Genomic DNA, 27,473 nt, shown 5'->3' on the forward strand with positions numbered 1-27,473 from the left:
AAAAAGAGGCTGAGATGAATGTTTCGGATGTACACAACATATTACTCTTGGAGCTCGTTTCTGCAGACGACATATAGGCTCAAGTTTGGTCTGGTGAGTACTGTTAGGGTTTGCAGAATATCTTCATCGTATGATTATGTTGGAATGTAACCTGTAATAATTTACCTAGCTTGTCCTGTCTTAACAAAAGTAGTAGACCAAAGTGCTAAGATCTTTTCACCTGATTGACTAGCTGCAGAGGAAGCAATCAAAGTTGCTTTGTTTACACAAAGTCGTAAAAGGCCCCCTGCTATGCTTTGATCAGCAGGGGAGCGGCTTCACCCCATCCTGTGTTCCCACACCCCCACTTTCAACCCCACTGTGTTTCTTCTCAATAAATATGCACCTGATGAGGCCTGACTTCAGACTTCATTCGACCATCGCTGTAAGCACAGCGACGAGTGAACTCTCCGCCTGCAGGCGTCTGAAACGACTAACTTGTCTCCAGTGTGGTTCTTGCAAAATAAGTTTGAGTGAGCACTACCCTAACATTTTGGTGCCGAAACCCGGGACCCTCATACCCGCCATCTGGCTGACGGAGGACGACACGCTGTACACCGTCGACGGGCCAGCGTCCATTAGGAGGACCTGGTAAAGAAAGACCTGGGAAAGAAATTCTTCGCTGGGCCAGCGTCTTAGGTCTGCCTTCGTCTGACAGAGGTGGATTGACGGGATCCGGCAGTGCAACGAACCGGGGGACAAGTAAGTTAAAGAAAAAAGCGCTGATATGGCTTTGGTTTGTCCGAGCTATGAGATACGGCTTTGGTTTGTCCGGGCTATGAGATACGGCTTTGGTTTTTCCAAGCTATGAAACAGCTGGGATTCTAGTCCCAGTGGAAGGAACGGGCTAAGAAAAGACAGAGTCTCTTTTTCCTAATTGAAGAAGGGCGTAGATTCTTTTTTTTGTCCGTTCTTCCAAGCTGTTTGGGACGGTTTTACACCCATCCTGGATAGGCCTAAAGATAAAAAGCGCTGGAGTTTGTGTGGTTGAGAGTGCGACTGGTAGGATAAATTGACTGCAAAGAGAATTTGGTGGAAGGTCAATTTAAACCTGCATTGAGGATCCTCAAAGAAAATTTAAAAAAAAAACTGTATAAACCTAAAATACCCAATTTAGATGGGAAACAAAACCGGTAAATCCCTAGCTCTTGAAGGAGATGAGAAGTACATGGCGAGTAAATTTCTTAATTGTATGCAATACATGCCAAAGTGGAAGCAAAAGTATGGAGTAGAAGGGAAGTTGAAAGTTGAAGTCTGGAAGATAGTGGTTGATGTTTTGGAGGAGAGTGTGAATAGGAAGTCAAAGGGACTGAAAAAGAAAAGTAAAGAGAAAGAATTGATTTGTGCTAGAATGTGGTTGAATGCTTCACAAGAGAGAAGAGAACAAATCCAAAAGAAAAAAGATATAAAGTTGAAAAGTGATGAGGCTGCGACTATGTTTGTCAGGCCGGAAGACAATGAGGCCACAGTGCGCAGGCGCACTGTCCCGGCCACGGCTCCAGCCGCAGCTGGAAATGCAGCTCAAGCGGAGCAAGAGGGATCTTCCGCTCGTATGCGAAACTTGTATCCAGATTTAACAGACCTGCACCCTCCCCCATATAACAGAAAAAAAAGTCAGGGTCACATTACTAGAAGTCCTGTACAAACACGAAGTTTGACCACTGCTGCTAGATTTTCCCAAAATTTGGACAATGTTGATGTGTGCCCAATGATACAGGTGCCAAACCCTATTGTAGGGGAAGGCCAACCTCCACATACGTATGTTTTTCGGCCATGGACTTTGGAAGAGGCAAGAAAAGCAGTTGAAGGGGTTACCCCTGTTGCTGAAGACCCAGATAAATGGGCAGAGGACATGGCTGGAATCATACATTCCTATAGACTGAATGGGCATGAAGCAGGAGAAGCTGCAATGTCTTCTTTGGGAAAGGACTGGGCAAAGGTTAGAGGTCATTATACGGGTAGAAATAATCAAGGGCCCTTTCCCTATCCCGTTGAGGGAAATCAATTGGTAGGAGAGTATGCAGCACAATGGAATGATCTTGTGCAAAGAGTGCGAACTGTATTTCGAAAACGAGCGAATTATGGTCATTTGGCAGGAATTAAACAGAAGCCTGGGGAAGATACTGATGATTTTCGCTTAAGATTTGAAAAAGAATTCAGGGTGCATAGCGGCATCCCATTCAATGATGCTTAGGAGAGTGCTTATCAGCAACAGCTTAAAAATACGCTCCTTACTAATTTCCGCCCTGAAATCGGCAACTGGGCGAGGAAACATTTGGTGGAAGTAGATATTGCAAGTGTGACAACAACTACGCAATGGGCCAGACATGCTGAAAAAGTGATCAAAAGAGGCAAAAGTTCTGATGTATTTCATCTAGGCGATGATGATGATGTTGACCTAGATGAAGGTACAACAGTCTTCTTTCATGGGTCCCAGCAGGCCAGAGGAAGAGGTAGAGGCCAACAAGGTCGCAGGCCTCCATATAATTCAAAATCCCCATCAGATTCAGAGACCTGTTGGAACTGTGGGAAACGGGGACACTTCGCATGAGAGTGTCGTCAGGCAAAACGACACCAATCAAAGGGTGGAGGAAGGGGCAGAGGAAAAGCCAAATTGTCAGCATGACTAGATTCCTCCCCTGTGATCTCTTGTGCTCCTACAGAGGAAGAAATAACAGATGTCCATATGAAAGCAAGACATGTCATTGTCAGATTATTAGACCGTTTTTAGATTGTTAGGGCTCCTGTCCATGCAAGGAGTATGACAATGCTGTTGTATGCCCAATGACAAATGACCAGAGATCAAATTGTGTATGTACACTAAAGTTAAAATTTGCAAATCAAGTGGTAAATGAATGCAACTGGCTTCTAGAAGATAAATAAAACTTAGAATGTGCTGTCCTCGTGTGCGTGGGAGGGACCAGCTCATGATCGACCACAGGAAATGGCCAGCCTGTGACGAATCATTGGTGCTGGGATCCACCTTACGCGCGCGAGAGCTGTGCATGTGTGTTAAAATGATGAAAATTGGCTGAACTTTTAGTGTACAGAAATTTGCTAGACTGTGGTCTATCCAATTTGCACTGCAGAACAGAAACGCTTTTGAAAGATAAAAATGAGAGGAAAAGAGAGAAATCTGTTTGCGAGCAGAAACTGATCCACACTAGTGCATGTTGAGTAAGAAACGACAGAACATGCTTTCAGGAATTGGAAGAATCAAAATTGTGAATTTAAGACGTTCACATTTAATAGAAATAATTGACTGGTTGTGTTATAAGATTATACAAACTTCTATATGAGAGCTGATTCTGAGAGATTGGGTTCTTCAAATTTAAAAACAAAGAAAAACTTCTGATTGATTTGCCAGCAGTTTTTTGTGTGTTGAGGTTTTTTTTTGGATTGGTGGATTGTTCTATCAGGAACCTTGAGATGAAAACGGTATGTGAATGTTGTGTGGTGAGCTTGGATGAATTGGGACCGATGTGATAGAAAGTCTCCTTCTTGGAGACTGTGTGTGAGATGCAAATGAGCATTGATGACTGATTGCCTGAATGAAGGGAAAATACAGGTTGAATGGTTGGCGTTGTTGGACACTTCTATCGAAAATTAGTGGGGCGACTTTGAAGAAAGAGTGATTTTGAGTACTGTTGGATTTTGTCCACAATTTAGGGAGCGCTATCTGCGCCTCACGGCAAAAGCCATTGCCAATCACCTGTTATCCAATTCACTCACTGCGTGCTCGTTTAATTTCTTCAGATTTAGGAAAATGCAAAGACACTGAAGCAGAAATTAGACTTACACAGGTTGGTTGAGTTCAATCATAATTCTTGTTAAGAAAGCTCTGTTTTCAGGAAAGTACAATACAGCGCTGGGCCTTTCAAGAGCAGAAAGTCTCCATTCAGAAAAGGCAACGTTCAAGGTTCTTTGGTTTGCTTATATTCAGTTGCTCATGCCGGTGTGGGGCGAGTTTGATGGGTGATGAGTCGCAGTAGAGTTTGATTCCATGGGAGTGGGTGCTGGTATGGACGATTCGGTGTGTGTGTGGGGGCTGCCGTCTTCCATCCCGTCTTTCGGCCTTGGTGATCATCTTTGGCCGAGTCCTTGGCTGTCTCCCTCTGGCACCAGCTGGTTTTTATCTCCAAGTGACCTTCCTGTAAACATTCTCCTCCATCCTTGCACATATACTGTCGGACCTCATTCTTTCAATTTTGTCATTTTGTACGAATTTATGTGAGCTTTTGGCTGTCACATCATTAATCTATTACTGTTCCCTGACTATGCAAAGTTAGTTCTTTTGATACTCCATGTCTTTGCTCACATCATTATATTCTTAGTTTAATCATGCTTCCCACCATATCTTTTCTGTTAGGCAAAACATTTCCCTCTGTGCAGAGCGTTCAGTAGTAATCGAAAAGCTGGCGTCCCGCATTAGGCGACATATGACGTTTAGTCAAAACACAAGATATAATCAAGTACTGAACGGTCAAGACGACTCTGGCCGTGTCCATGATTTAGAGAGAAAACATCAGGCATGCATTACACAGTTCCTTAAGGGTCATTAAGCTATTTAGGCAACATATCAAAAGACATTTATTTTGCAGTGCACAGAAATACATATTGAATCGTGAAGTTGTAGCAACCTCTGTTATTATCTTATATCAGCGTATCTGTTATTGTGGCTAGGCGGGTTTTGTGTCCTTTGACCCTATTCCTTCAGTACGTTAAATGCTAAGGAAGAAATAAATACATAAAGGGAACAATCAAAGTGGGTATGCAATTGTGAAATTGCCAAACCAGATTGTTGAAGCAGAGAAGCTTCCATACAACAGGTCAGCGCAGGCTGCTGAGCTAATTGCACTAACAAGAGCTTGTGAATTGGCGGAAGATAAGGAAGTCACTGTATACACAGACAGTCAGTATGCGTTTTCTACTCTGTTCTATTTCGCAAAACAATGGGTGCGCAGGGGGTTGACGACATCAACTGGTAAGCCAATTACCCATGCCTCCTTGTTAAAAGACTTGTTGCGGGCCATTCATTTACCTGCTAAACTAGCTGTGTGTAAATGTGCTGCTCACACCACAGGCACAGATGAAGCCTCGAATGGAAACAGATTAGCAGACAGAATCGCTAAAGAAGCAGCAGCAGGGAAACATGGCCATGAATTTTTTTTAATAGATTCAGAGGACACGCAACTCGTAGATAAGACTATACTGACAGATATGCGGGGCAATGCTCCAATGGTGGAAAAACGAATGTGGACGACAAAAGGTGCAATAGCGGATACAGATAATATCCTCCGCATCGATGACAAACCTGTTTTACCTAAGTCACTTTTTAAAGCAGCGATTGCAACACATGGGCCTTGCCATGTGTCGACAGGGGGGATGAGGTCCATCATACATCAACAATTCACTACCTTTGGTTTGAATGTTTACTTAAAAAATGTTTGTAAAGCATGTCCCGTTTGTGTGAAACATAATCCACAAGGAAACATGAGACCTAAGAGAGGCTCATGTCCAAAACCGTCTTACCCATTTCAAATCATGCACATGGATTTTATTGAGCTCACACAAAGTGGACCTCACAAATACTGCCTAGTGATGATTGACGCATTTTCCAAATGGGTGGAAATAGTTCCATCTAAACGTGCGGATGCCTTAACAGTGGCAAAAGCCATTTGCAAAGCCATCATACCGACTCATGGCATCCCCCAAACCATTTACAGTGACAATGGTCCACACTTTGTGAACCAAGTGGTACAGAACATGGCTGTACACCTTGGGATAACGTTAAAAAACCACTGCAGTTACCACCCTTCCAGCGCTGGCCTGGTTGAACGAGCAAACTATACTATCAAAAGCAGGTTGAAAAAATGCATGGAAACAACAGGCAGATCTAGACTTAGTGAAGCTCTATATGAGAATCACTCCCACTTCAGAAGGGCTGACACCTTTTGAAATCATCCACGGGAGGCCATATAGACTACCTGTGTTCCATGCAGATTTACAAAAGGCAGATGAAGAACAGTCTTTGGCAGATTACTTGACCAGAACGCTCAGACTGACAGAGGTGTCAAATGCAAATTTACTGCCGCCTGATCTTTCATCCTCACAGGTCGACAACGCCATCAAGCCAGGAGACTGGGTCTACATCAAAGTCATCAAAAGAAAGAACTGGGCCAGCCCACGGTGGGAGGGACCATTCCAAGTCTTGCTGACTACCCCCACCGCAATAAAGATCGCTGAACGGCCCAGCTGGATTCACCTCAGCCACTGCAAGTTGCAGAGTGTGCTGGACCCCTAATTCGGAGTGGTGGGGAAGGCTGACTTCAAAGGGGTCCCATCGTTTAGGGTGGGACGTCTCAATGTTGGTGAAGAAAACAACGATCCCCACTCCGCTAGACGAGGGGATGTCCCGGTGTCTCTGCCATCCTAGTAGCAACGGGGCTCCATATGCCAGATGGATCCTCTGCTGCGTTGTGGTTGGAGCGTGCTATGGTCTATGGACTCAACTGAACAGACCAAGTGACAATGTTGACCGTGGAAAACGATGGTCACACGATGAGATCTTTGAGGACTGGTCATGGGACCCCAGAAACCCATACGAAACCAACACTTGGTACCGCTACGTCAAATTCACTGTGAGATCGCACACACAGGAGGGTTGCTATGTGTGTTCCAAACTCCCTCCTTTCTCTACACAAGTTCACTTGGAGGCCAGAGCAATGAATGTCACTGAAGCGAAATGCATGGCATCCATGGGAGGAGTTGGATATCAACACCGTGCTGTCACAGTCAGTGATGCCGACCCTTCCCGCCCTGGACTTGCGGAAGGTACCTGTGATCAGCTTTTCTGGACAAATCTCAATGTGACTGTTAAAGGACGAACACTGCCGCAGGTGGCCTTCGCAGAGCGGCCACCTGGAGTGAACTATACGTGTTACATCCAAGGAAGTGAGACCCACAAATGCATTGACAGAGACTGCTCTCCAGGAGGGAACTGGATGGGAGCTTTGGACATCGCCACTGAGTGTCAGGATAAGAGAGCCATTTCAGGTGGTGAGGGCTCTCCGACCAACATGGCTGCACCATCAAACGGAACACACTTCATACAGAATGGCTGGTGGCTTTGTGGTCACAAGGTTTATCCGATGCTGCCCGCCAACTGGACAGGAGTGTGTGCACCAGTGTGGGTGACAGACCACACCTACAGGATACAACATCGTCAGCTGACGACAGCACACAACTCTTCTGGACGTCGACGCAGGGCGATTACAACCTTTGACCCCCATGACCTTGTCTGGGGTGCGAATGTTCCAGACGACTGCTGTTTAGCTCAGCATTATTTTACAGAAACTTGATGTTTTGACCATCGAAAATGCCTTGCAAGTGATGGGTACAATGATGTACTGTTTCTGTGTTTTTCTTTTTCTTTTTTTATTGATAACATTCTGGTCGCCTAAGGCAGAGGGGCCGTGTAACTCTTTTCCTGCATTTAATCTGGCCGCAGGTTTTTCAGTTGCACACAAAATTTGGACTGGAGCATTGAGGGAAATACCTCGTCTTCACTGGAAGTTATTGCTGTCATTGTATTTTCTTTCTTATGTTTGATTGGTCGGGATTGACATACTCATATGATAAAACAGGGGGGATATGTTAGGGTTTGCAGAATATCTTCATCGTATGATTATGTTGGAATGTAACCTGTAATAATTTACCTAGCTTGTCCTGTCTTAACAAAAGTAGTAGACCAAAGTGCTAAGATCTTTTCACCTGATTGACTAGCTGCAGAGGAAGCAATCAAAGTTGCTTTGTTTACACAAAGTCGTAAAAGGCCCCCTGCTATGCTTTGATCAGCAGGGGAGCGGCTTCACCCATCCTGTGTTCCCACACCCCCACTTTCAACCCCACTGTGTTTCTTCTCAATAAATATGCACCTGATGAGGCCTGACTTCAGACCTCATTCGACCATCGCTGTAAGCACAGCGACGAGTGAACTCTCCGCCTGCAGGCGTCTGAAACGACTAACTTGTCTCCAGTGTGGTTCTTGCAAAATAAGTTAGTGAGCACTACCCTAACAAATACTAGCCCAAGCGATATTACAATAGTAAATATACGGATAGATCATTGAATAGTATAGCATAGTGGCTACCTCGGAGCTGATTAGATGACGGGTTTTATGTACAATACCAATGCTCTTGGCCATTTTTATGGAAATAGTAATGATATGAGATTTCCAAGACAATGATCCATCAATCATAATGCCAAGGAATCATGTAGAACAGTGGTCCCCAACCACCGGGCCGCGGACCGGTACCGGTCCGTGGGTCACTTGGTACCGGGCCACCAAGCCACACAGAAAAAAAAAAAAAAAAGTTTTAATCGACGATCAATTAATTCAGGTCAAGACGCTCGTCCCGGTCACGTGACATGTTTCCCCAGTCGAGCCCGCAAAGCTAGCAAAACTGAGTAAGTATTTATTTTGAAAAAAATTGGCGATTCTCTCCCAATTACATCCGTCGGTTCAGGTCAAGACGCTCGTCTCGGTCACGTGACATGTCACCTCAGTTGAGCCCGCGAAGCAAGCAAAAATGAGCAAGAAACAGAGATGTTTGGAAAGCTTCTTCGGAAAGGGAAAAAAGCCCAATGAGGAGACGGAAGAAGAAGAGGCTATGACTTCTAAGAAAAGGAAAGCTGCATTTAAAAGACTATGACGCGCCAAGCCCACTCTGCATAATATGTGGCGACAGGCTAGCTAACGAGGCAATGAAGCCCTCAAAACTGCTTCGGCACATGGAGACCAAGCATCCTGCATTAAAAGACAAACCTTAACCACTTCGGGTGTCATTGTCTCCGATTACGCCTAGATGGGACCGGCTCGTTTCTGAGAAACAAGCTCAGTGCTCCCACTAATTCAATGTAATGGTGAGTTTTATTTTAATGTCGTTTATACTTGTTTTTATGCCAGTCGTATCATTTTGTTTCATCGTATTCATATATTTATTATAAATGTATTATTTATTTATATAAATGTATTATTTAGTTATATAAATGTATTATTTATTTATATCAGAGGTGTCCAAACTACGGCCCGCGGGCCAACTACATCTGAGCTAGATTTGCTATCAACGTCTAGGGGTCAAGGGGGGAGATTTGTTGAAAAAAAGGCATCTGAAGGAGCTAGTCAAGGAGTTGGTACACCTAATTTAACATACAATAGTTTGAGCTGAGGTCGAGTCATTAAAGCGTCGTCACAAATCATTAGCTTTAGCAGAGTGTTGTCGCGGCACGTGACCCCATAGGCGTGGTCTTTTCTCCGCCAAGTTTGAAGTTAGTTTGGGACGGATGACCATCGATCATTTTGAGAAGACAAGCCAGCGCATGAGCTCTGATCAGCGGAGTCAGAGTGCGTCAAAAGTTGTTTCGAGATGGTTAAAGGTAAGTCATATTACTATTTTATCGGTCTAATAATAATAATAATAATAATAATAAAATAATAATACAATGGGGTTATTTGTAAACATGATGTAATGTTTATGTAATATCATGCAGATATAATCGTATTTGCTGATGTACATGCACCCTTTGACGACGACTTTAGTGGAGTCTATCTAACACAATCAGACTACGGTGAGTCACCCGTTCATTTACGATAGTTAATATAAATGCTATTAGTTGGTGATTTATTTTATGTATGTCACAGATCTCGTGGCCGCGGCCACTAGAAAAAACTAACCGCCGACACAAGCTGGTTTTGAAACCCAGACTCTAGGCGGCAAAGCCAATCACATCAGAGCCAGCGAGACCAACCGCATCAGAGTCACGTGCTACCATTGAGACCAATCAACTCACGCCCCACGCCGACCGACAGGAAGTTGTCACGAGCATAGAGGCGGAACAGGAAGCATCCACAGACACAGAATTGGCGGACGCTTTATCTGCATACGAAGGCGTGAACCTTCCTCACAAGTCGACAAACAAAGTTAGAGGTATTCCTTCTTTTTTTCTCTTTCTATATTATCATTCGACTGGCTATTTTTTGGTATTATAACGGTTTAACTGCTGTTTAATATCTACTTCCAGTTAAGCGTCGTGACACAGGACGAGGGGTTCAAAGAGGAAGGAGGAGGAGGAGGGCAACCTTCTACAACACACGCCACTCAACCACCAGGGGGCCTGAGCCGGCACGCGAGAGTCATCACCACAAGAATAGAAGGCGTCCTGTAAAGTGCAGTGGTAATTGTATCTACAAAAGTTGGTTACAAGAATGTTTTAAGGTAATACGTATTCTGACAGATTTGGCCGAATCAAGATAGGTCTGATTTTTTTTTACAACACTGTGTTGTTTCTGTTGTGATTTTCTTTTAAAAGAAAATAAATATAATGGATCATTCTAACCTCACGTCAGCAGAGTCAGATTTCTTAACAAACATTGACGAAATAGATTTGCAGCCATCTTGTGAAACAAACCAAAGAAGTGATACACCTGAGCTAGATTTGTCAAGCGTGAACAATGATTTGCTATCAACCAATGCGTCTACGAGCCAAATATCAGATTTGCTCAACATTGTGAACAATGCTTTGTTGGAGGGAGAAAACCCCGATAGTCCTGATATTCTTACCCATTTACAAGTTGTCATAGATGAACTGAACAATCAAAGTCTGAATGAAGGTAGACAGAGTCCTACACTGATCCCGTCACAATTGCTAAACATGATAGCAGAATTAAATAACCGAGCTAATGATAGCAGCGGGCGTAGCAGTCCTGATATTCCTGTTCAATTGCTAAACATGATCCAAAATCTAAATACGCAGCCTCTGATTGACCCGTTGACCGTTAAGCCTGTCGATTCAACGCCGGCTGTTATTGATGACAGCACACCGATATTTCAGCACCATCGTGACAACGGTTCTGTAATAACTGTTGACATTTCACCGGCATTTCAGCCTAACAACTGCTCTGTTATAATTGATCACGAAATAGATGTTATTGATGACAGCACACCAACATTTCAACACATGCCCCACCAATCTAACAGTTCTGTAATAACTGATCAGCGCGGCGGTTCTGTTGTAGTCAATAGACCGCATTTCAATAATATCGAGGTAAGGCGGCAGTTAAATATACCATCGCAAGCGAACATCAATGATTTTGCAAACTTTTACCTCCAGATTGAGGATAAAATAGATCAAAGTCAAAAGTCAAAGTCAGCTTTATTGTCAATCCCTTCATATGTCAAGACACACAAAGAAACCGAAATTCCGTTTCCTCCATCCCACGGTGACGAGACATACAAGTAGGCGACACAAAATAAAAACAAGAAGGCACAAACAATAAATAAAAAATAAAAAATAATAAATAAAATGAGCGATGAATAAATAATAAACCAATAACCCAATAAATAAGAGGAGCAAAACCGAGCCAGTGTGCATACAGCAGACAGCAAGAACAGGACGCTACGCTGAAAGGGGGAGCGAGTTCAGGATCCTAACAGCCTGGAGTACGAAGCTGTTGGAGAGTCTGGTGGTGCGGGAGCGCAGGCTCCTGTACCGCCTCCCAGAGGGCAGAAGATCAAACAAAGAGTGAGCGGGGTGACTCACATCACTCACAATCTTGGTCGCCTTGCGGGTGAGATGGGAGGTGAGATGATGTTTTGCAAGAGGTGGATAGGCGAGCACAACCAGGTGATGTGATTCAAGCTGAGTTAGTGAGTGGTAATGATAGGGCTCACATTTACCAGCAAACGAGCGACATAAACTATCAGAGATAGTGTATCAGACATGCTTGAGCGTTTAGCCCAGACATGGGCAAACTACGGCCCGCGGGCCACATCCGGCCCACAGGGCCGTTTAATCCGGCCCGCAAAACCTGAATAAATTGTATTATAAATTTTTTTGGGGTCATTTTCCCTGCAATTACTATGTTTCCCCAGTAGATGGGGAAGCGCCCGCCCGCGTATTTACTCCCGGGAGCCGTGTCAGAAAGCTCGGTGCACACTCACAAGTGCGTGTGCGTACTCAGTAGTACGTAGTAATTTCATCTATCAGTGCCGAATTTCGAGTGTAGGCTGTGACGTCAATATTCTCGTAATTCGCGCGCTGAGTTTTCAGATACAGTTTTACGCTAATGCCACCCACAAACCTTCCCCTGGAATCCTTCCATTAAAATGAGTGGCCCGAAGAAAAGAAAGGTGGACACTGAGTGCCGAATGTTAAAAAAGAGTGGACAATTTGGCTCGACCTACGTGTGTGAGAAGACGTTCAGCCACATGAACGTCAACAAAGCCCGTCACAGATCTAGGTTAACGGACCGACACCTCGGCTCTATCCTAAGAATTACCACAACAAATTTTACTTCAGACTATGATGCACTAGCATAAAAGGGAAACCAACAATACTATTGATTTCTTTATTACTTTATTTAGATGTATTCTTTCATTGATTCTTCAAGATGATGTATTCGGTCAGAATGTTTGCCGTTGGATGTGATTTCGCCTCATTAGATAAACATTTTTTTAATGCCGTTAATAAATGCATTTGTTTTCAAAAAGCTTTTTTTAATACCCATGCTTTAGTATCTACTAAAAGTAAAAACCTTTTATGCAATGACCTTTACATGTCATTTATATTACTTCACACAAACACTACATCCATCTGCTCCTGGTTCGGCCCCCCGGTCAAAATTTAGAACCCAATTCGGCCCGCAAGTCAAAATGTTTGCCCACCCCTGGTTTAGCCCAATCAAATGCAGAGCTTTTGGCTGATGAGAGCTTAGAGCTTATTGTACAAATAGTCACTCCATTGCGCGGCGGAATGCGTCGCAGATTGGTGAACAATACCAACAAAGAGATTTTGAGGTTGAAAAAACGACACTTACACATACCTCGTAATAAAGACAACAATCTATGCTTTGCTCTCTCACTAACCTATCTGCTAAATGACACAGGAACAACAAAACAGGCCACAGACAGGCACGGCTTTTACATGAGAGTGTGGGGTTGAATTGTCAAACACCTGTGAGTCTGGGCGATGTCTGTAAATTTGAAAAAGTTCTCAAACGGAAAATAACTGTAATGTACCGAAAAGAGAACTGTCGCCCCATGACTTTTTTCGACACACATTATCCCACAACAGACGAAGACACTTTATTTGTCTTACACCTCGAGGGTCATTACTACGGCGTGAAAGCTATAGAGGCATTCGTCGGTCACGCGTTGTTTTGCAGACATTGCTACAAGGGGCACAAGAACTGGCAGCAACACCATTGTGAAGGACACTGTAACATTTGTCTCGATCCGCGTTGTAAACAACGGCGATTTAAACGTGTTATCTGCCCCGATTGTAACAAAACTTGCCGTAATGAGGTATGCTTTGCCAAACATAAAGAGTTTCGAGCGACGAATCGTGTGAGCAACTGCACCTCATACAAAAAATGCTTGCATTGTGGTCTCCAATATTATGTGAAAGCTGATGGTACCGGTGCTAAACATCGCTGCCCTGTTAAAAAATGCGCAGTGTGTGATGAAATCTTAAATCAAGATGATGCCTTGCTGAACCCTCACATGTGCTACATGCAGCCCATCAAGCCTCAACCACCTTGCAAAAATGTAGTCTACTACGATTTCGAAACCTATGTAGATACAGATGGTTTACACAACCCTTTTCTTATCTGCTGTAAATCAAATAGACTGGAGAAACAGTGGTTTGGCACAGACTGTGTTGACGAATTTCTCAGATTTTTTCGAAACCCCCGGTTTAAACAAACGACATTTGTTGCACATAATGCGAGACGTTTTGATTCATACATCTTGATAAGGAGAATGCTTGAATTAGGTATCAAACTTGACATTCTGATGCAGGGGAGTAAAGTTCTATCATTTGTCGATTTAGACACAAAATCTAGATTCATAGACTCGCTCTCATTCCTGACAATGCCTCTAAGTGCGATGCCGAAGGCCCAGGGTTGAGACAAATCAAAGGGTTATTTTCCACACAAATTCAGCTCTTTAGAACATCTAAACTACGTAGGGTGTCACCCTGACCCTACGTACTACGATATCGAACGAATGTCACCCTCTCAACGAGCTAAGTTTGATGAATGGTATGTCAAAGAAGCTAGCGGTGTGTTCGATTTTGCTAAACAGGCGATAGCCTACTGCGAGAATGACGTTGACCTGCTAATGCAAGGGTGTGAGAAATTCAGGATTGAGTTTTTTGAGGCCACCGGAACAGACCCATTCAATGCTGTGACAATAGCCTCTGCGTGCATGAAAGTTTTTCGCACTAATTTCCTAACCCCTCAAACACTAGCCATTACACCTTCAGACAACTATATGCGTCAGTACAAAGCTTTTTCGCATGACTCTATTCGATACCTGCAATGGATCATGCATAGCCAAAATATTCACATTAGGCATGCATTGAACGGAGGCGAGGTTAAGATAGATAACTACACGGTAGACGGGTATTCTGAAATTGGGGGCGTGAAAATAGTTTTTGAGTATTTTGGTTGTTATCACCACGGCTGCACAGAATGCCACGACCTCTCTAAAATTTGTCCGACAACAAAATGCCCCTTTCAGGAGAGGTTTGATAACACCCAAAAGAAAATTCAGGAACTACAGCTTAAACAGGATGTGCACCTTGTAATTATGTGGGAGCACGAATGGCTGCAAATGAAAAAGCTGAACATAGAGGTGAAGGAATTCCTGAAAAAAGCAAAATTTCCTACACCGCTCAAGCCGAGGCAGGCCCTTTTTGGGGGTCGAACAAACACATTTGTTTTAAAATACACGGCAGAACCTGACGAGCGTGTGTTGTATGTTGATGTGACGTCATTATAACCTTTCATCAATAGTACAGGCACCTACCCTATCGGTCATCCAACGATTATCCACGGTGATTTTAAAGACCCCAGGTCGTATTTCGGTTTCATCAGCGCCACAGTCAACCCATTGTATTTTCCTGTTTTACCCTTCAAAACAGCTAAAGGTAAACTCGTCTTCACACTGTGTCGTACATGCGCTGAGCGTAACAACCAGCAGACAGCGTGTCCACATAGTGATGAGCAAAGATCGTTAACAGGTGTTTGGACAACCCCTGAATTTGTTAAGGCACTTGTTCTCGGCTACACGGTTGCAGATATTACAGAAGTATAGCATTACACAAGACTGAGCGACACAATTTTCCGTGATTACATGCGAACATTTCTAAAAGGTAAACAGGAATCTTCAGGTTATCCGGCGCACGTGGTCAATCAGGCTGATAGAGAAAGATACATAGAAGGGTACGCAATTCATCAGGGTATCCAACTCGACCCTTCCAAAATTGCTGTAAACCAGGGAAAAAGACAAGTTTCAAAACTTAACAATCTATGGGGAAAACTCGCGCAGCGTGAGACCATGACAAACACAAAAATTGTGACAAAATCTGAGGAATTTTTTTAACTTCTGTTTTCAGGTCTGTACGATGTGAAATTCTTCCACTTTATCAGCGAAAAGCTTTCGATTGTACAGTATTGTTTCAACATAAACAATGAGATACCCGCCTCAAAAACATCAAACGTGGCTGCGGCGTGTTTCACAACCGCATATGCACATCTAAAAATGTACAGCTATTTAGAAATTTTACAGAGGGGAGTCATTTACACCGATACAGACAGCCTCGTGTACACGGTGAAACCGGGCGAAAGTGTTCTCCCTCTAGGGGATTATCTGGGTGATTTGACAGATGAGCTTTCGAATGACAACATTTCAGAATTTGTCTCAGCAGGGCGGAAAACATACGCTTACAGGACGCGGGAGACAGGTCACACAGTCATGAAGGTGAAGGGAATCACACAGACTCACGAAAGCGGTCAGAGCATCAATCTCGATAGCATGTTCAATTTGGTTCAGGGGTACATCGACACAGCAGGTGCAACCTCAGATGTGCTATACGCCCCCAGCACAGCATTGTTCACAATAAGAGAGGGTTTCATCTCAGAAACACGTCCTTTTCCAAGCAGCTTCGTGTGGTGTATGATAAAAGAAGGCTGCTCCAAAGAGGCAACACTGAACCGTTTGGCTATTGATATTTCTCTCTATCCATACGTACAGCTGTGTGTGTGTGTGTGTGTGTGTGTGTGTGTGTGTGTGTGTGTGTGTGTGTGTGGAGATGGCTTTTAACCAGATTGAATTTGACCCTTGATTAGAACTTTCTTTTTCATCTTTAGTAGCAGGGCCTTCAGGTTGTGGCAAGACTTTCTTCGTAAAAAATGTATTGGAAAATCCTGAACATGTTATGAGAAAAAAAACTGATAATATTGTCTGGGTTTATACTTCATATCAGCCAATGTACGATGAGCTCAAAAACCTGAATAAAGACATCATTTTTATCAAGGGGCTGCCTGAATCTTTTGATGACGAGAAGTTGTTCCCGCCACAGAAGCAGCATCTATTGATTCTGGATGACATCATCTTCCAAGCTTCGGATAATCCAGAAGTGGTTCGAATATTCACCCAATATAGACATCATAAAAATTTAAGCGTTATAATGCTAATACAGAATGTATATCAGGGGAAATTCAGCCGTACTATTAGTTTAAACAGTAATTATTTGATTCTGTTCAAAAAACCCCGCGATAAATTGCAAGTGAATGTTTTGGCGAATCAAATTTCTCCCAACAACCGGAAGTTTTTCCTGGAGTGTTTTGAGGATGCTACAAGGGAGCCGCACGGGTATTTAGTGATAGATTTGACACCTTCGTGCCCAGAACAATATAGACTACGTACAGGTGTACTACATAACCAGTGGCCTGTAGTTTATATCCCCAAACAATAAAACGATGACGAAGCTTTTAAAAACAAATGCTCCGTTACTCAAGTCTTTGTTTACATCCAAACCGGCCAAACGTAAGCATTTACTCCTCAGAGGTCCTACTAGTTTAGTGAAAGCATTGTGTGAGATTGCTCTAAATCAGGGGTGGCCAACCAGTCAGAGACTAAGTGTTAGAAAAATGTATATACCGTAAATTCCGGACTATAAGCCGCGACTTTTTTCCAAAATTTTGAACCCTGCGGCTTATAGTCAGGTGCGGCTTATATAAGGATTTTTTCGTGATTTTTGTGATGACTTGATCACTTTTATACACTGCGGTATCTTGAAGAAAAAAAACAACAACAAAAATACTATTTTGAAACACTACTATGGCTGCTGCTTATTCTGGCTGTGTTGCTTGTGACTATTATGCGCTTTAGTAGGAATGCACGCTAGGTGACCTGCGTCAAAGGGCTCTAAACCCTTTCTCTTACTCTGCCATGTGACTCAGAGATTACACAAAGCAGTGGCGCTGTTTGGACCATCTGCATTGTATTAAAACCCAATCAATCAGCATTTAAATTCAATTCTTCTGACATTTTGCTCACCAAAAACAAGTTGTAATGAACGTGAACTTTTAATGCATTTTATTCAGAAGGTTAATTTGAGGCAGAGCACGAGCAAAGGCCATCCGGATGGAACTTTTGACTTTGACTTCCCTCTAGTTCAAGTTAAGGGGTCATCTTAACATGTGCATTCATTTTGCGGCAAAAAAAAAAAATATATATATAGGCGTAGGAGAATTAGCCCCTGAAGAGCCAAAGGAGAACGTTGCCACTGTACAGGATTCGGAAATCAACCTTCTCAAGTCCGGAGAACTCACGATGGCCGTCCCGCTCAGCATCGAGGATATTTCCCAGTTTGGCGACGGCTCGCGGGAGCTCTTCATCAAATCCAGCTGTTACAGCGTGGTGACCGTTGCGGTGGCTGACGCGGGGCCGAGCATCGGCTGGATGTTTTCTTCGGAACCAAAAAGCATTTCCTTTAGTGTGGTTTACCGGGAAAATGCTGATGATCAATTGGAGCGATCAAAGGTTCTCATTCCACTGACGCGCTGCAATTCTCACAAAGAGACCATTCAGGGACAGCTAAAAGTGCGTCGGCCGGGAACCTACGCGCTCATCTTCGACAACTCCTTCTCACGATTTATCTCCAAGAAAGTCTTCTATCATCTGACCATGGAAAAGCCCATCATCTACGATGGAAGCGACTTCCCCTGAAGCTTTGCCAACACTAAGTATCACCATGGCAACCGAAGGGAGATAAGAAGAGACAGACGAAGAAGAGATAATGCGCCGAAGAAGAAGATGTTTTGATAGGCGTATAATTCACACGAAGAAGAGACAGAACGAGATCAAGACGGACATTACTGAAAGGGAGCTTTTATACACAAACCGTCTTTATTTCGTGGTCCCGTCTACTCTGGAGCTATACGTGTCGCTCGCTAGTTTAATGTAATTTAGCGCTTCGTGCATGAATAAAATTAGCATGAACAGACCCTCATCACACTCGAAGAAATGCATAAAAGCGACGACGAAAGAGAGACTGAGAAAGTGTGAGGCGAAGGACATCTAACGCTATTCCAATCGGACGCTGAGGAGGAAGACTTCGATGGTTTCAGTGCACAGGAGGAAGATGAAGACGATGAAGCTCTTTTTTTACTTTTACTGGTATGTTTTTTAACGAGCCCTGTTGGTGCTGTACTACCGTGTTGCTGCTGTGTTACCGCCGCGTCTCAGTGACTTTTACCGGGTATGTTTTTTTTAATCCAGCCCTATTAGTCTTGTGTTACTTCCGTGTTGCTGCGGTATTACTGCCGCGGCACGGGCAGAGTTTGGAAAGAAATGTTAAGGTATGTTATTAAAACTTTAAAAAAGCTTTCTGTGTCCAGTCTTTCTTTGTTAATAACTCGCGTTGGAAAGAAATGTTAAGGTATGTTATTAAAACTTTAAAAAAGCTTTCTGTGTCCAGTCTTTCTTTGTTAATAACTCGCGTGCACACTTCCCTGTTGCTGCGGTACTACTGCTGCGTCACAGGCAATGTTTAGAAAGACATGTTAAAGTATGTTATTAAAACTTTAAAAAGGCTTTCTGTGAACGGTCTTTCTTTGTAAAAAACGCGTGTGCACGTGCGGCTTATAGTCCGGTGCGGCTTATATAAGAAAAAAACTAAAATATCCCCCAATTTTAGCTGGTGCGGTTTATAATCCGGTGCGGCTTATAGTCCGGAATTTACGGTATATGTAATCATGCGTTCTCTAATCGATGCTTTACCGCAATATTACTGCAATATATGCTTGCTGTTTGGCCTTGCTGTTTTTATGATGTACCACAGAAGAGAGAGGTTACAGCTGGGTCCGACAGGTCGCAGCGGACAACTCAGCAAAATGAAGACATCTACCAAGACAGTTCCTTTTTAACAAAGACCCTTTTGATCTGATCAACAACATGCCTCATCGCTATCTCGCACCCCCCAATGAACCTGCAAGTGATCACTCATGTTTCCTGATTTCATCACAGACACAAAGAATGGTTGCTGATCACTCATACTCCTCATCACACTGTTCCTTTTTTAATATGTAACACCTTGTGATTTTTCTGCTTACGAGACAAAGCCCACGTGCTTTTCCCCTCCCCTTTAGGGGCTTTGTCTCATTTTGTGGGTAGGGCCAATCCAAATAAAAAGCGCAGGAGTGTATACAGATATTTAGTGTAGTGAGATTGTTGTAAGCGATCTGTACTGCACTCCTCGCGAGAAAAGAACTAATATTCCGTCTCACTTGTGGTTTGTTTGCTGATGCTCTCCTCTTAATAGTTATTCAGTCAGCGAATTAAACCTGACAGAAATTGGGGGCTCGTTCCGGGGTCTCGACACACCTGGCGGTTCCAGCGGACTCTTCGACGCAGGCGAAAATCCTCGGCCGAGGTAAACAAAAGCCCTTTGACGGGACTGTCTCGATCAGTCCGGCTGGACACCGGGAGGGTTGACGAGATCTTCCGAGGAGGAGAATCAGCAGACCGTGAGTAGGAATATTAATTCTACTAAAAGAGAATGAATGAGCAGTGACGAGGTCACTTAAAACGAGCAGTGACAAGAAGTCACTTAAAGACCTTGGGAATTCTAGACCCTGTCAAGTGCAATTAGAAACAGTTAAATTCCGCAGGGGCGGTGTGGAGCCCCCTAACTTTTTACGTTAGTTAAATTCCGCAGCAGGAGTGCGGACTCCTCTGTTATTAACAGTTAAATTCCGCAGGGGCGGTGTGGAGCCCCCTAACTTTTTACGTTAGTTAAATTCCGCAGCAGGAGTGCGGACTCCTCTGTTATTAAAAAACGCGCGTGGTGTGATTGTGTATGGTTTGACTGAGAGTGATCTCATTTGAGCGCTCCTCTATATAAACACACAGGATTGTAAACAGTGGCTTTGTGTGGATGCAGAGGCAAGAACTCTCCGCTCCCTTCGGGGAGGTGAAAGGAGACTTACCACACATCGAATTTTTAACCACTGTCCTGTGAATAAAGTTGGTTTTAGGACACTGTAGGTGCCATTCAAACTACCAACTCCAAAATTTAGAAAAAATAAGCCATGGGAAACTTCATCATCATCATCGGCGGTCACTCGTAGTCGAGTATGACGGTCCTCCTTCTTGGTCTTTGTGGGTCTTCAGGTGGTTGAAGAGGCCGATCCTGGACCCGATAACTCTGGAGCAGTGTGGACAGGGGAATGTAATGGTGGTGGGTTTGGGTTGGGCCTGCTTGGTGGGGGCTCTCTCCTTTCTGCGTCTGCGTTTGTCTTGAGCGGCATGGTGGAGGTCAACGTTATATTGAGCGGCGCCGTCACGGACAAGGTTTCTCCACGTCGTCCTGTCTGCGGCCTTGTCTTCCCAAGTTTTAAGGTTTATGTGACACTTCTTCAGGTTTGCTTTTATGTTGTCCTTGAACCTCTTCTTCTGACCTCCCGGGGCCCGCTTTCCTTCAGCGAGCTGGGAATAAAGAACTTGTTTTGGGAGGCGAGAGTCAGGCATGCGGATTACATGGCCAATCCATCTCAGTTGGTTTTGGGCAATGGTGGCAGTGATGGTAAGCAAGCCAGCCTCCTCCAGGACGCTGGTGTTGGTGCGTCGGTCCTTCCAGCTGATCCTGAGGATTTTCCGGAGGCATCTCTGATGGTAGGTCTCCAGTGCCCTTAAGTGCCTGCTGTATGTGGTCCAGGCTTCTGACCCATACAGAAGGGTGGGGAGGACCACAGCTTTGTAGACCAGGATTTTGGTCTTTGCTTGGAGGTCACGATTCTCGAAGACTCGCTTCCGTAGCCTTGAGAAAGCCCCACTGGCACAGCTGAGGCGATGGTCAATTTCATCATCAATGGTGGCTTTAGATGACAGGAGGCTGCCAAGATAGGGGAAGTGGTCAACCTTTTCCAGTCGGATGTTATCAATAGAGATGTTTGGGAGGCGGACAAGCAAACTGCAGTTTGGTAGTGGTTGGTGGAGGATTTGGGTCTTTTTTATGTTAATGGCCAGACCAAGCTGTTTGTATGCCTTCGCGAAGGCAGACAGAATACTCTGTAGGTCTTCTTCCGACAGGGCTACAAGGGCATTGTCGTCCGCATACTGCAGCTCCATGATGGATATGGTGGTGGTTTGACCTTTAGCCCTGAGTCGGTTGATGTTGAGGAGTTGACCGTCAGTTCTGTATATGATTTTGACTCCGTGGGGCAGATGCTTGCTTGTATGGCGGAAGATAGCAGCAATAAAGATGGAAAATAGTGTTGGAGCGATGACGCATCCCTGTTTGACACCTGTGTCAACCCTGAAGGGTTCCGTCTCGTCTCCACTGCCGCTGAGCACTGTGGCTGACATGTTATCATGCAGTAGTCTCAGTACTCTGATGTATTTGTCTGGGCAGCCAATCTTGGATAGAACCAGCCAAAGGGCCTGACGGTTAACTGAATCGAAGGCTTTGGTGAGGTCTATGAAGGCCATGTATAGTGGTTGATTTTGTTCCCGGCATTTTTCTTGCAGTTGTCGAGCAATGAAAACCATGTCTGTGGTGCCTCTGCTTGGGCGAAATCCACTCTGAGACTCAGGAAGGATGATTTCTGACAGGGGGGTGAGTCTGTTGGCCAGAACCCGAGCGAGGGCTTTCCCTATGGTGGAGAGGAGAGAAATGCCACGGTAATTCCCGCAGTCTGCCTTGTCTCCTTTCTTGAATACGGAGACGATTAAGGCATCTCTGAGCTGCGCAGGGATTTTCTCTTCTTCCCAGATCTTAAGAAGCAGGGCATGGATGTGCCTGAGAAGGTCGGGTCCGCCTTTCTTCAAGACCTCTGCTGGAATTCCATCGGACCCAGCAGCCTTGTTGTTCCTCATCTTCCCAATGGCATCCTGCAGCTCGTTCAGGCTGGGTGGCTCTCCCATGCTTTCAGCTGTGGGCTGTTGTGGTAGTTGATCAAGAGCCTCCATCTCAGGTATAGTGTCCCTGTTTAAGAGGTCCTCGTAGTGTTCTTTCCACCTGTTTGCAATTGCCTCCTTGTCCTTCAGCAGCAGGCCATCCTTTGAGCGAAGGGGGGTTAGGCAGCGGTGGCTGGGACCATACACCGCTCTCGTGGCATCAAAGAAGCCTCTCGTGTCTCCAGAGTCAGCAAGCTGCTCGATCTCCAGAGCCTTCTTTGTCCACCATTGGTTCTTCAGTTTGCTAACCTGTGTTTGGACGGCTGCCTTCGCTTTGGCATGGGCTACTCTTTTCACCTTGCAGTGGATGTCATTTTGCCAGGTGATGAAAGCTTGCCGCTTGTTGTTAATTAGCTGCTGGATCTCAGTGTCATTCTCATCAAACCAGTCTTGATGCGTCCGCTTTTTGTGCCCGAGGATTTTTTTGCAGGTGTTCATTATGGTAGTCGAAAGTGTGCTCCAGTGTGTTTCAGTATCCTCTGGGTAGTGGTTGGGCAGCGCTGCACTAAGAGCCTCCTGCAGCTGTTGTTGGTAGGCGGTGTCATTCAACAGCTCGATGTTTATTCTTGGCCGGCATTGTCTTTTCTGCATCCGTTTTTTTCCGCATTAGGCGGATGGACATGATGGAGCGAATGAGGCGATGGTCGGTCCAGCAGTCGTCTGCACTGGTCATTGCTCTGGTGTTTAGGACATCGCGGCGGTCTTTAGAGCGGACAATGACATAGTCGATGAGATGCCACAGTTTGGAGCGAGGATGCATCCAAGATGTTTTGAACTTGGTTTTTTGACGGAAAAGTGTGTTGGTGATGACCAGGTTGTGTTCTGAGCACTTGGTTAGTAGTAATGTGCCATTAGAGTTTGTGTTTCCAACCCCTTCTCGTCCCAGCGTACCCCTCCATAGGTGGTGGTTTCGTCCCACTCTGGCGTTGAAGTCTCCAAGCAGGATTAGCTTATCCTCCTTGGGGACGTCCGATAGGACTTTGTCTAGGTCAGCGTAGAAGGCCTCCTTAACTTCGTCCTGTGCATCGAGTGTTGGTGCATAGGCACTAATGACCGTGGCCATCTGATTGTTGGCAAGCATCAGGCGTATGGTCATTAGGCGCTCGTTAATGCCCACAGGGAGTTCATGGAGGTGGTTGATGAGGCGGTTCTTGATCGCAAAACCCACACCATGGATTCTTGGCTCAGTTGCAGGTTTTCCTTTCCAAAAGAAAGTATATCCACCTTTTTCCTTAATAAAGGAATAAATAAAAAATAAGCCATGGGAAACTTACGTAGTAAGCGAAAGTCTCTACCCCGACATGAATTAAAATGCAAGGATTGGAAATTAATGGAATGGGTCGACCCAGAAAATGTAAGATATCTTGACAAATGGATAACCAATTACAGCTTTGATGGTCAGCTGAGCTCAAAATCATTAAACGACCTCAAGCAATCAATTAAAGCCAAGTGTGGCGCGAATAAAAAGAATAAAGACGGGTATCATTTAATAGTACAATGGGAATTGGAAGCTGAGAAAAGAAAATGTGGACAAATGAAAGAAAAATTGAAGAATAAGGGAGGTGAAGAAAAGTCCAAAGAGAACTTGTTGTTGCATAGGCAGGAAGATGATGAAACGACATCAGCGCGGCCTCGCTTGAGGGCCGTAGCTGAGGGTGTGATAAATGAAGATGAGAAGGATGATCAAATTACAAAGAAAGGTGTTGTGGGACGCCAAAGCGAACCATCCCTTCCGACTTTGTACCCCAAATTGCCAAGCGCAGATGATCCTCCAAAATATAGCGATTCTGGTCATGCCATGGTGACGCGGAGCCGCGTGAAGTCAGAAGCTTCCTCTCCCTCGGCTCCCGCGGCAAGCTGCGGCCCAAGCTACATGGGAGCGGAAGTAGCTGACGCTTACCCAATGATTCAAGTAGCAAATCCTCATGATGACGGGGGACCCACAATTTTAGTATACAGAACATGGACACAAGCTGATGTAAAATCAGCTACAGAGGGAATAGCATTGCCTTCTGAAGACGTTGAACAATACTGCACCGACATAATACACCTCATTGCTTCCTATAACTTGAGAGGTGATGAGGTGCAGCAGGTTTTTATGGCTACCTTGACCAAAGATTGGGCCAGTGTCAAGGGCGGGTGGAATCCTTTTGATGACCATGGCCGTCCATTAGAATATAATGGGGTGCCATTGAGAACTCAAATTGACCAACTATTGGGTAGGATCAAAATAAAATTTCAACGTAGAGCAAATTATACGGATATTAGCCGAATCAAACAAAAAGAGGATGAGTTGTTTGAAGATTATAGACACAGATTGGAGAAGGTGTTCAAAGCCAATAGTGGTTTGGTGCCTGGAACTGATGTCTATAACCAACAGCTCAAAAATGCTCTACATGCAAATTCACGGCCAGCAATCCAGAGCTGGGTTGCTAAACACATGATTACTTTCCCAACCTCTACATTGCCACAATTTATTGATCATGCTATACACGCTGAAAAAGTTGTCAATTTAAAAAAGGGAAAAGAAAAAGGGAAAGTGGCCACCATTTGTTTTGCAAATGATAATTCATCTGACGTGTTTTATCCAAATAGAACTTTCGAACCACGCCAGAGAGGGCGCGGTCGTGAGAATTTCCGTGGCAGAGGCAGAGGAGGGTATAATCGTGGTGCGCTCGATTATGACCCAAACGGCCAGGGTCAGTCAAAGCGATATGGCTCCCGACTTCCTATTTGTTGGTCATGTGGCAAAGAGGGCCATATGGCAAAAGACTGTCCGAATCCCCATAAGGGTCAGGCTAATCCTCCCTTATGACTAACCGATGGTCAACAGAAGATTGAAAAGACTGTCCTGGTGACAACTCCCCCTGCTGATGTAGATTTGAATATTCAGGACTTGTTGATGAACAATGTAGAGAAACCTGTGATAACTTTGATGGTAAATGGGACTCCCATAACGTTTTTGTGTGACTCAGGCGCGTGTGTGACCACGTGTCGCGACAGACCTGCTGATGTGCGAGAAGGAGGGAAGACTTTCTGGGTGAGAGCAGCAAATGGTTTGACAACTCCGGTACCCCAGTCTCGTCCAGTCTGGATACGGGACCCAGAAGGGGGAAGTTGTTGCATTCCCATTTTGCTGATGCCCAATTGCCCTGTTAATTTGCTAGGAAGAGATGCTCTCACTGCGCTTAGTCTTTCCCTTGTGCCCCTTAATGACAAAATCGTTGTCAAAAGCCGACACCAATTACAGATTTTTGGCCAGTTTCATTGCTATTATTTCTATTCATTGGATTGACTGATGCAGAAGTTGTGCATTTTGGAACCCCTCTTCTAGCCCAAGCTAGCACCCTTTTGCGCTGCCCTGAACAGGCGGTGGACCCAACCAGCCTGCACGTAACCATGTGGCATAAAGACACGCCTGGTCCTGATCACAACTACGAAAACATGCTTGAGGCTGTTACGCCTGCCTCCTTGAGGGCATCTTTCCTCCTGCATGATGGAGAAAGCCGGGCCTGTGTTGTCATAGGGCCGGCTCCCTCTGAGATACAGAACTTACACATGTCTCCCACTCCGCTCCACATCTCATTGTTTCGGCCTTTCACGGCCACATGGCAAAGTTTGGGATTTATGGCCAGAGATGCACTGGCAGCTTCTGATTGGACTCAAGTTGGGCCTGACTCCTTTTATAGTCCTTCTACTAAGCTTTTTAAACAAAACATGAACCAGGTCCTGTCATTTATTAGTGGAGTTCACGTTGACTCCTATTCTGAGAAAGCATCCTCATTTTGAAATCTTGTGCTGTCGTCAGATGACGAGCAAATCCTTGCTGAGATTCCAAGTGAACTTTGGTCGACAGGTCCTTCTGACGTGGGTTTGGTGAAAGGAGCACTTCCTGTTGTTATTAGACCTAAAACTGAATACCGTCCTTGTGTGAGACAGTACCCGTTGAAACCCGATGCCTTGCAGGGTATTGCACCTGTTATTTCGGATTTATTAAGGGCAGGTGTCATCATTCCTTGCCCTGATTCTCCTTGCAATACTCCAATTTTCCCTGTAAAAAAGGCACTACCTTCTGTCGGTTGGAGGTTGGTGCAAGATTTGCAAGCCGTGAACAATGCTGTCATTCAAAGAGCACCTTGTGTCCCTGACCCGCATACTCTGTTGAATTCGTTAACACCTGATGCGAAGATATTTTCAGTGATTGACATTAGCAATGCCTTTTTCTCTGTCCCTATTGCTGAAGAAAGTCAGTTTTGGTTTGCTTTCACATATGCTGGTTTGAGGTACACCTTTACCCGGTTGCCCCAGGGGTACTGTGAAAGCCCAACAATTTACTCACAGGCGATGGCAGCCAGCATGGCAAAATTTGTCCCGCCGATGGGGAGTCAGATTTTGCTCTATGTTGATGACATTTTGATTGCGTCCCCTGATTATGCCTCTTGTCAGTCAGACACACTTGCGGTGCTGCATCACTTAGCAAGAGAAGGCCACAAAGTCAGCAAAAATAAACTCCAATTGTGGTCCACTGAAATTAAATATTTAGGCCACAATCTGAGTTCCCACGGTCGAACTATAGTAGACAGTAGAAAGACCTCTATTTTGCAAGCTCCCAAACCACTCACAAAGAAACAAATGATGTCTTTTCTGGGGCTCACGGGTTATTGTAGAAGCTGGATACCTGACTATGCACAAATTGTTGCTCCTCTGTCCAAATTGATGTATGAAGAGAACATCTCAATTTCCACTCGATTAAAATGGACTCCCGAAGCTGAGGATGCTTTTGTGCGAATCAAGCAGGCTCTGGTCTCCAGTTCCACTCTGGCCCTACCTAACTATGACAAAGCGTTTGTCCAAACTGTTGATTGCAAAGGTCATTATATGACCTCCGTTTTGCTACAATCACATGGCTCAAAGTTTCGACCTATTGCCTTTTATTCTTCTAAATTGGATAGTGTTGCTTGTGCTCTCCCGCCATGCGTGAGGGCCGTGGTGGCGGCCTCCATGGCTGTGGAAAGCAGTGCTAGTGTTGTGCTATTTCATCCTTTGACGCTGAAGGTTCCCCATGCGGTCTCGGCTCTTTTGCTGCAAACAAATATGACCTTTTTGTCGCCTGCACGTCATCTGTCA

General features: G+C 44.7%; 2 long non-coding RNA genes across 3 annotated transcripts; both read left to right on the forward strand.

The window, feature by feature from the left end:
• The first annotated feature begins 9,250 nt into the window (after positions 1-9,250).
• Positions 9,251-9,803, forward strand: LOC119139728. Its single transcript, XR_005101427.1, has 3 exons — positions 9,251-9,477; positions 9,592-9,669; positions 9,743-9,803. It is a non-coding gene; the product is annotated as an uncharacterized LOC119139728 (long non-coding RNA).
• Positions 9,804-9,836: 33 nt separating this feature from the next.
• LOC119139717 lies at positions 9,837-10,403 on the forward strand. Of its 2 annotated transcripts, XR_005101416.1 has the most exons (3): positions 9,837-9,913; positions 9,945-10,028; positions 10,123-10,403. It is a non-coding gene; the product is annotated as an uncharacterized LOC119139717 (long non-coding RNA). The 2 variants fall into 2 exon arrangements; XR_005101415.1 differs by having other exon boundaries at positions 9,837-10,028.
• Positions 10,404-27,473: the final 17,070 nt, after the last annotated feature.

This window comes from Syngnathus acus, chromosome 21, assembly GCF_901709675.1.
Source record: "Syngnathus acus chromosome 21, fSynAcu1.2, whole genome shotgun sequence".
Lineage (NCBI taxonomy): Eukaryota > Metazoa > Chordata > Actinopteri > Syngnathiformes > Syngnathidae > Syngnathus > Syngnathus acus.